The sequence below is a fragment of the Mobula hypostoma genome, chromosome 7, assembly GCF_963921235.1.
Source record: "Mobula hypostoma chromosome 7, sMobHyp1.1, whole genome shotgun sequence".
NCBI classification, from domain to species: Eukaryota; Metazoa; Chordata; class Chondrichthyes; order Myliobatiformes; family Myliobatidae; genus Mobula; species Mobula hypostoma.
Window position 1 is genome coordinate 118,877,245 of NC_086103.1, and position 10,158 is coordinate 118,887,402.

The following is a 10,158-nucleotide window of genomic DNA, read 5'->3' on the forward strand; positions in this document are numbered from 1 at the left end:
ACAGTATGGAGTCTGGTCCCTCTGTCTCTCTCTCTGGCTATCCATCCCATAGGATGGTGGTGGTTCCTTTCAGTCAGAAAGGAACAGCGTGTGCGTGAGTGGATTTTAGGTGAGTAGGGGGTTGCACAGGTCCAGACCCACCCTCTGGACATCCCCTCCTGGATCCAGCGGCATGGTGGGGTCCGGGACGTCTGGGGAAGTTCTGCCGCAGTGAATGGCCAGACCAAGCTTCAATGCAAGGGATGCCTTTTCCGCGCTTCACGGCACGTGTTTGCAAGATGGCCGTTGACCCTACGAGAGGGTTCATCCGCCCGTTGACAGGTCTTGTTTTTCATCCTGCAGGGTGACTAGCCACCCTCCTCTCTGGGCAAGTCTGGTGGGGGAGCTAGTTTAGTCGCCGCCCACCCATGTGACAGGTAGTACTGGGTTACATGGTACCAGTAGCACTCAGCCGAGTGACCTGACCTGAGCTATCTTAATTCTCTACTAGGTTTTCAATCCTACTAGTTTTTAATTTGAAAAGCGAAAAACCCTCTGATCTCAAAATATCACAGCCTTTTGTAAGAATAAGAGAAATAATAGTAAGACTGAGCTTGTGGATCCTTCGGCTCTTCTGCCACTCAATTTCATGTTTGATCCTCAGTGCCAAGTGCCAGCGCCAAACTAGTCTACTAGTTTTTCAATCCTTCAATTAACCTATCTTAATTCTCTACTAGGGTAACTATTCAGCTGTCCTCTGGTCCCCATAGTTGAAAGGTCATCAGTTTACTAAAAGCACTACAGTCATTTGATTTGTGAGATGGAGAGGGGGCAGGAGGACAGCTCAATAGTTACCCTAGTAGAGAATTAAGATAGGTTAATTGAAGGATTGAAAAACTGAGATTTTCACATTGACTGGGTAAACGCTGACAGTGTGTTCCTTGGCTGGAGAATCTACAAATGGAGGGCATAGTCACACGATGATGGCACAGCCACGGAAGACTGGGAAATGGAGAAACTTCCTTAGTCAGAAGATTTCCAATCCCTGGAATTCTCCCCAGACCTTTGTGGATGCTCAGTCCTCCAGTACATTCAATGGCAAAGTTGGTGAATTTTTTTTTAAAACATAAAAAAGGAATAAAGCGATGAGCGATGATGGGGATCGCTACAAGAAGATAGACTTGGCACTGAGGATCAAACATGAAATTGAGTGGCAGAAGAGCCGAAGGATCCACAAGCTCACTCTTACTATTATTTCTCTTATTCTTATAAAAGGCTGTGACATTTTGAGATCAGAGGGTTTTTCGCTTTTCAAATTAAAAATATAAACTCTTTATTTTCACTGGGATAACCTGCTACAAATAGGAAACTACTACAAATGACAATAGGAAAACACAATGCATAACGTATCACATTCATTGCTTTAAAATAGGTCATTCAGCCCAACAGTTTATACAGGAACTTGTTTCATTCTTACTTGATCTCGCATCGTCACCAATAAGATTTTGCTTATTATCCCTTAGCTGTAGTCGTATAGCGATGCCAAATTTTGAGTAACTCTGCACTCATCAGTGCTTCTGTCCATTAAAGCTGTAGTTCAAAGCAATGCAGCATATCATTCAAATTCCGCGTATTTAGGGAGCCTCACACAGTGCAACCTCAGTGCCGTGCGCCTTCTCCTCGTGCTCGAAAGAAAAATCCGTTTGGTCACTTTGAATTCGCTTTGATTTGCGAAGAAAGTAACCGCAAATATGATATAACTGAAGCAAGGAAAAAAAACTTGCCACTGAGATCATTTCTAACCGTTACTCAGTGTCGTTGGAAGACGTTACGAGTTACGATTTATGGAGTCGGATCTTTGAGCAATCATTGTGCAAAAACATCTACCATTCGGCAGTTGTAAGGCATCAGGTGAACTGTCGCAGCGTGGGGAGGGGGGAAACTTGTTGCCCAACTTTGGTCAACTGATTTCACAAAAATTCCCGAGCGAGCGCGCTTCTTTAATCGCGTCCGTGATAAAACAGATAATGAATGAGGCGCCTTCTTACCAGGTTTCCTTGGGGCAGGGGAGGAGGGGCGATAAGAAGAAAATTCTTTTTTTGTTGTTGTGTTGTGAAAAGCCGCAGCTCGATGCGTATTCCTGCTCGCGAAGAGTTGTCTTCCTCCAACTCGGGGTAAAGCTTCCTGACAGCCACCGCCGGCAGCGAGCGCGATGCGAGAGGAGGCTGGAGCTGCCGACTTCACCGAGTTGCCCCGGCTCAGGGAAACACGCCGCACGCTTCGGTACCTCTGCAAACAACTTCTGCCAACATCAGTCCGCACTCTCGCTGCAGCCAAGTAACCTTCCCATTACCGGCTTAGGAACTGCAAAGGGGGCGGGGAGAGCGAGGGAGGGTGCTGCTGAACCCGGATTTAACCGGTGCCGAACAGGCGGCAGCGCAGGGGGGCGACTGGCGGCTCCCCGCTCTTCACTCATCGACAGCCCAGCTGCCCCGAGTCCCTTCCCTCCCTCCAATGGAAGCTATGTCCCTGCATCACGGGAAATGGAGTCCTTCGGGCCGCTGGGACAAGCGCAGGCATCAGCCTGCAGGGTGGGAACAATATCAAACTGAAATTAGTTTATGTCATAAATTGTAATAAAATATAAAGTTTGTGTTATTGTTAACTCGCAGTCTAACTGCCTTGATTTGTCTCATACAAGTAAGTCGCCTTCAGTATACTATTGGCGAATATTTGTTCATGTCCTTACTTGTTTTCTTTTGTTTTAAAGAAGGTGCAACACTCACAGAAATGAGAATGAACCACGTTCCTACCTTGTTACTCATTCCCTGCCCAACTTGTGCGCTTAAAAATTCAACCACACTCAGAAGAGCGGGGCAACGATTGGTTGATCTTCACTTCAATTCGGGGCCGAACGAGCGCTGCGCCACTCCAGTGGTTAGCGATGCTGCCAGTCATCCTTTAGCTGCAATGAACGGAAGGGTAGTGCGTGGCGGACAGGTGCAGCGAGTTTCGGGAGGTGCTGGAAAGGCCTCCTACCGATAAGTTTAAGTTGAGTACAAGGGAGAGGTTATTGGGAAATCTGGTTTCTCGCTCTATGCAAGACGATTAATTTCATCGATTCATAGAGCCAGACAATATGGAAACAGGCCAGAGGCAGAAGAAACGCTGCACAAAGTACTGGAGAAACTCAGCAGGTCAGGCATCAGCTAGTCATGGAATATTACAGCTCAGAAACAGGCCCTTCGGCCCATCTTGTCTTGCTGTCCTGATTTGCCTAAGATCTATCTGCATCCAGATCATAGCCCTCCACATCCCTCTCATCCATGTACCTTTCCAAACTTGTCATAAATTTTGTGATTGAAATGTTCAATTTAATATCAGAGAATGTATATACAGTCTGAAATATTTACTCTTCACAGAGGCATCCACGAAACAAGAAACCCCAAAGTAGCACCAGAACCCCAAAGCCCACTCCCCCTCCCCCACTGGCACAAGCAGAAGCACTGATCTCCAACAACCACCACCCCCACCAACCATGCAAGCAGGCAAAAGCCCCCAAAGAGCCCTTGGTCTGGAATCCATCAAAAATTACAGTCCACAACCCAGAAGTTCAGTATCTCAGACAGGCTCCCTCTCTGCAGGGACAGAGAGAGAGCGAGATCTTACTCCTGAACAATGAGAGCGGAAGACCAGCAGCTTGCTGTTCTGATGTTACAGTCTTCTGTGTTGTTTCTCCAAGCACCCTGACTTGAAGACTGACAGGTTTTGAATGGAAAAAAATCCTATAAAAGGTAGTGGATTCAGCCCAGTAAAACCCTCCGTTCCATTGAGCACATCTACATGAAACACTGTCGTAGGAAAGCAGCATCTATCATCAAAGATCCTCGCCACCCAGGCCATGCTCAACCCATAGACCTGCCTTCTCGCCATATCCTTTAATGCCCTGACTGATCAGGAAATGATCAACTTCCGCCTTAACTATACCCACAGACTTGGCCTCATTCAACTGATTCACTACTCTCTGGCTAAAAAAAATTACTCCTTACTTCTCTTCTAAAAGATTGCCCGTCTATTTTGAGGCTGTGTCCTCTAGTTCTGGATACCCCCACCATAGGAAACATCCTCTCCACATCCACCCTATCTAGTCCTTTCAGCATTCAGTAAGTTTCAATAAGATCCCCCCCACAATCTTCTAAATTCCAGTGAGTACAGGCCCAAAGCTGCCAAATGCTCCTCATATTAACCCTTCATTCCCTGGAATCAGTCTCATGAACCTCCTCTGGACTCTCTCCAATGATAACATATCCTTTCTAAGATATGTGGCCCAAAATTGTTGACAATATTGCAAGTGCAGCCTGACTAGTGTCTTATAAAGGCTCAGCATTATCTCCTTCCTTTTATATTCCATTCACCTTGCCACTTTTTGCCCATTCTCCCAATCTGTCAAAGTCCTGCTGCAATTGCATTGCTTCCTCAGCACTACCTATCTTTGTATCATTCACAAACTTTGTCACAAAGCCATCAATTTCATTATCCAAGTCATTGACAAACAATGTGAAAAGCAGTGATCCCAATACTGAACACTACTAGTCACTGGCAGCCAACCAGATTTCCCACTCATTGCATCGTTTGTCAGCCTTTTCTCTATCCATGCCGGTATCTTTCCTGTAACACCACTGGATTTTATCTTGTTAAGCAGCCTCATGTGTGGCACCTTATCAATTGCCTTCTGAAAATCCAAGTAAATGACATCCACTGCCTCTCCTTTGTCCACTCTGCTTGTTACTTCCTCAAAGAACTCTAACAGATTTGTCAGGCAAGATCTCCCTTTACAGAAACCATGCCGACTTTGACTTATTTTATCATTAGTCTCCAACTACTCCGAAACTTCATCCTTAATAATAGACTCCAATATTTTCCCAAACACTGAGGCTAGACTAACTAGCCTGTAGTTTCCTTTCTTTTGCCTTCCTCACTTCTTAAAGAGTGGAGTAGCGTTTGCAATCTTCCAATCCTCCAGGACCATGCCAGAATCATGCCCTCCTATTTCATCTTTTCTCTTATTATAGCTTTTTAGCTGCCTTTTGTTGGATTTTAAAAGCTTCCCAATTATTCAATTTCCCATTCACTTTTGCTACCTATTAAGGCCCTTTACTTGGCTTTCATGCAGTCCTTAACTTCCATTGTCAGCCACGGTTGCCTACCCCTGCCATCTGAGAACTTCTTCCTCTATGGGACATAACTATCCCGCACATTGTGAATTATTCCCAGAAACTTCAGTCATCTCTGCACTGCCGTCATCCCTGCCAGCATCCTCCTCCAATCCACCTGGGCAAGCTCCTCTCTCATGCCTCTGTAATTCCCTTTATTCCATTGCTATATTGATACATGTGACTTATGCTTCTCCCTCTGAAATTGCAGTATGAATTCAATCATATTATGATCACTGCCTCCTAAGGGTTCCTTTACATTAAACTCCCTAATAAGATCTTGTCATAGTCCATTCCGGTTCACGGTCCAGTCCATGGTTCCTTGTTCAGGCGTTTCTGGTTTTTCTCCAGTTTCTGTTGTGGGCACATGTTTCTCGTTTTGGGGCTGAGACATAAATACCTCTGCAAACCAGGGATTCCCTGATGGACTGTCCTGTTCCCCTCCCTGTCTTTTCCCCCCTTGCCTGACTCTCTACCTGGATACCCGGCCTGACTCTCTGCCTGCTCACCTAGCCTGGACACCCTGTCTGTATCGCTGAAGTCATACTGCTGGAGCAAGACCGGAGCCTTGTTAGGTCAAGATAAGGAACTGTCTTTCGTTGTGTGGAATTGTCTCTCTGTGTCCACACCTTCGCTAGGTGGGTCTGGCCATTTGCCGCCACCTAGTGTTCGGATCTGTCTCTGTGTCCACGCCTTCGCTAGGTGGGTCCGGCTGTTCGCTGCCCCCTTGTGTTGGGATTTGTCTCTTCATGTTCAGTGTTCTGTGTATGAATCCCGGCCCTACGTCCTGTTCCCAAGGAGGGATCCCGGCTCTGTGTTTTTTTGCTCCTGTCTCTTCTAGTCCGAGGCTCTGTGCTCCTGAAGGCCCTCGTCCAGACCGTGCTTAGTTCAGTCCTGTCTGAGTCCCGTCCATGTGCCTTTACCTGGCCTTGTGTCTCGCCCTAACCAGGAGTTCCACACCCAAGCCATGTCCAGTCCTGTAGCCTCATCTTTTCCTTGCCTAGTTCTGGAGTCTGAGCACGAGTCACGTCCCAGGTTCTGGGTCCTTGCCCAGTCTCTGGCTTGGAGTCCATACCTAAGCCTTGAAGTACCCTAGATCCAAGAACAAGACCCCAGCCTGCAGGTCTCAAGACCAACACCCCACCCTGCAGGCCTCAAGACCGACCCCAGCTTGTCTCCAAGCTCAAGCCTCAAGACCAAGACCCCAGCCTGACTCCAAGCTCAAGCCTCAAGACCAAGATCCCAGCCTGTCTACAAGCTCAAGACCAAGACCCCAAGCCTGTCTCCAAGCTTCAAGCCTCAAGACCCCAGCCTCCAGTCCTGCGGTCATGTCACGTGCATACCTGGTTCTGGGGCCCATGCCCGAGGCAGACCCAGGTTCTGGGTCTTTGTCCAGTCTCTGGCTCGGGGTCCAAGCCCTAGTCTGCGTTCTTGTCCCTGCTTTTTGTCTGTATCCTGTCACGTCTCTACTCTAGTCATGTCCTGTTCTTTGTACTTCAGTGTCTGTGTCTTGCATTTGGGTCCGCTTCCAGCGCCCCCATTGTGACAGATCTGGGTTATTACAGAATACCCAAACTAAGATAGCCTTTCCCCAAGTAGGTTCAAGCATAAGCTGCTCTAAAAAGCCACCTCGTAGGCATTGAACAAATTCCCTCTCTTGCGATCCAACACCAACATGATTTTCCCAATCCTTCGCACATTGAAGTCTCCGTTACAATTGTGACATTACTCTCATTACATGCTTTTTCCAGCCCCCTTTGCAATCTCAACCCCACATCTTGGATACTATTTGGAGGCCTACATATGATTCCCATAATTGTATTTTTATCCCTGCAGTTTCTTTAACTTCACCCACAAATATTCAACATTCTCTGACCCTGTGTCACCTCTTTCGAAAGATGTAATTCCATTTCTCACCAACAGAGCCACACCACAGCCTATGCCTTCCTGCCTGTCCCTTGATGATAAGCTCCTAACTATGGCCTTCTTTCAGCCATGACTTCATGCTGCCCACAACGTCATACCGACCAATCTCTAATGGTGCCAAAAGTTTGTGCAACTCATTCTGAATACTACGTACATTTAAATACAGCACCTTCTGTCATGCACTATTCACCATTTTGAATTTTGCCTCTGGGGTACAATTTAACTCTTTTCTCTGTCTGCACTTGTACCCAATCATTGGCTTGCCCTTCCTTATATTCATGTTACATCCATCATCTACTTGTAAACTTGCTGGTTCATCCTCAGTTCCTTCATACTGGTTCCCATCTCCCTGCCATATTAGTTTTCCATCTTGAACAAAAGAGGATAATTATACTCATCTATTGAGATGACCCACAGCCAATGATCTCACTTCAAGGACTCTTTATCTTATTATTTCATGCTCTCGTTATTTATTGCTATTCATTTATAGTTGCATTTCCACAGTTTGATGTCTTCTATGCTCCAATTTTTCATTGATCCTGTTTATAATTACTATTCTACAGATTTTCTGAATTTGCCCACAGGAAAAGGAATGTATCGGGTGACATGTATGTACTCTGTACTCTGTACTTTGTACTTTGGACTCTCCCTCAACATCAAGTGAGAGGTGGGGGGGGGGTGCCTTCAGTCCCACATCTACCACCTCCTCTGTGGAGAGAAATGGACAGTCGCTGTTTCAGGTCAAGAACCTTCATCAGACTCAGACTATTAGTCCTACTAAATCCGTACCAACCATCAAGCATCATCCAACATTCATCCTACACATCAGATTTTATTCGTCCCGTGGTCCCATTAACTCCCTCTTGATTTCATCACTCACTTGCACACAAGGGTCAGCTTACAGTGGCCAATTAATCTACCAAACAGCAAGAAACCATTTGAAAAACAAATAAAGCCACAGGTGCTGGAATCTGAAACAAAAGCAAATGCTGCAAGAAATCAGCCAGTCAATGGAATGAGATATCCATCAATGTCTCATGTCAGTGACCCTTCCACAGGACTGGAGGAAAAATGGAGTGTGTCAGTTTTGAAAGCAGAGTCAATGGAGGAAAAGGGTGTAAGACAAAAGATTACTGAGGGATGACAAATCTTCTTGAGAGCATGTTCTCAAATTGATGATAATTTTAAAAATTTTCTTGCATGCAATGATAATTTTGAGTAGAGATTATCATTAGTTAATGAATTAGTAACAATAATTATGAACTTTTCTTTAAGGAAAAAGGATGAGTCCTCTTGTATATTTGCACGTATTGTTTTATTATGAATAAAATATTACAGAGACAGATTTAAGTACATGAAGCATTTTAGAAAAGCTGTTCAAAAACATCAATCTTTTAAAAACAGTTGAAAAATAACAATTTCTAATAGTGTTATTATTTGACTTCATATATCACATAAGAAATGTGCACATGAAATTATAGGCTTATTGCCTATTCATAAAAGATTAAGGTAAGGAAAATAAGCACACTTCACTCTTAGTGAGACTTTTGTTGCTGCACTAATGATGACAAATAGTTTGTATCCAGATTGTATTTGATTGTTTTAAAAGCTATGCACTTAGCAATAGTCTCATCAGTAAGTTTACTCATATAAGTAGACAAGCAACTTCATCACTGAAAATCATGACTCACATTAATATGTCAATAAAATACCGTAATATTGCCTTTGCTAGATTTTTCAGACAGCTAAAAACTTTTGGGAATGGAATTCCAGATTTTCAGAACCTCATTGTCCGGATTTCTATGCTTTGATCCAGTCACTAACGAATTTCTTTCAATATGTTCTAGTTCAGACTCAGATTCATTTATTTATCACCCGTACATCAAAACCTACAATGAAATGTGCTGTTTGCATTAGCAGCCTCACAACCTAAGGATGTGCTGTGGGCAACCATAAGTGTTGGCACACATCCCACTCCAACAAAGCATGCACACAATCCTCACCATAACAACAACACAACACAGAACACAAGCAGCAACAACAACAGAACAAAACAAGAGGATAACAGTAAACAAGCCCCTCTCCCCCTGTGACGGATGGTCTCCGTTCAGGTCCGGGGGGGGGGAGGGTCCTTTTTTTGTCCAAGCCCAGATTTCTAAATACAGTAGCTGACACTTCTAAAGATCAAAGTGTTATTTTTGAATGTTAAACTTCCAATTAATATTCATTGTTTAGTTGCTCATCATAAACGGGAGCCAGTCTTCAGTTCCTAATGTAACTGACAAGCAGTAATCAGTTTGAAGTTAAAAAGCACAAATTTACAAACAAGTTCCACCTATAACACAGAATGTTGGGTCACAGCACCAGAAATGACTTCTTGAGAGATGCAGTATATGACAATAGGTTATTTAATTTGGCTTGTTTCAAATAGGCAATGCTGGGTAAGTTGTTTATTTCAAGGAAGCTTGCAGACCAGACAAAGAATATCCACTTAGCATATCAATAGCTCACGTATTCAAAATTCAAAGTATATTTTATTATCAAAGTATATATACTTTATACTACCTTGAGATTTGTCTCCTTACAGAAAATCACAAAGCAATGAACCCCAAAAGAACTTCATTAAAATAAAATAAGACTGTCCAAGCACCCAGTGTGCCAAGAGAGAGGGAGAGAAAACAAACTGTGCAAATGATAAAAGCAAACAAACAGCATTGAGAACTGAAGTTCACAGTGCCAGGCATCACTACAGCCAATTCAGAAGACCATTAGTTGGAGGCCACAGCCGCAGTCCAGCACAGGCACAAGCGAACCCTGTGGAGCTGTGAGCCAAGGCGGCCCATCTCTCACTTCTGTATTAATAAGGCAGAGGATTTATGTACTCATGGAATCAGCTTCACAGCAATAATTGTAGGCATCTGGGATCTCTGTCACTAAAAGCTTTTAGACCATTTGTGTTAAAAGATGTTTGAAAAAAATCGTGTGTGAAGTCACCCAGGTGATAAAAAAAAACAGTATAAATTTAGACAGAAGTTCAGGC

The 10,158-nt window shown here is 44.3% G+C and overlaps 1 protein-coding gene across 5 annotated transcripts in view; it reads right to left on the reverse strand.

Moving 5' to 3' along the window:
* The window catches only part of LOC134349486 (protocadherin Fat 3-like), a 763,599-nt gene extending 761,121 nt beyond the window's left edge, over nt 1-2,478 (reverse strand). For all 5 annotated transcript variants that reach the window (XM_063053870.1, XM_063053874.1, XM_063053871.1 and 2 more), the window contains exon 1: nt 2,028-2,478. The gene's annotated coding sequence lies outside the window, so the exon portion shown is untranslated. The remainder of the gene's footprint in view (nt 1-2,027) is intronic.
* Between the last annotated feature and the right edge of the window lie 7,680 nt (nt 2,479-10,158).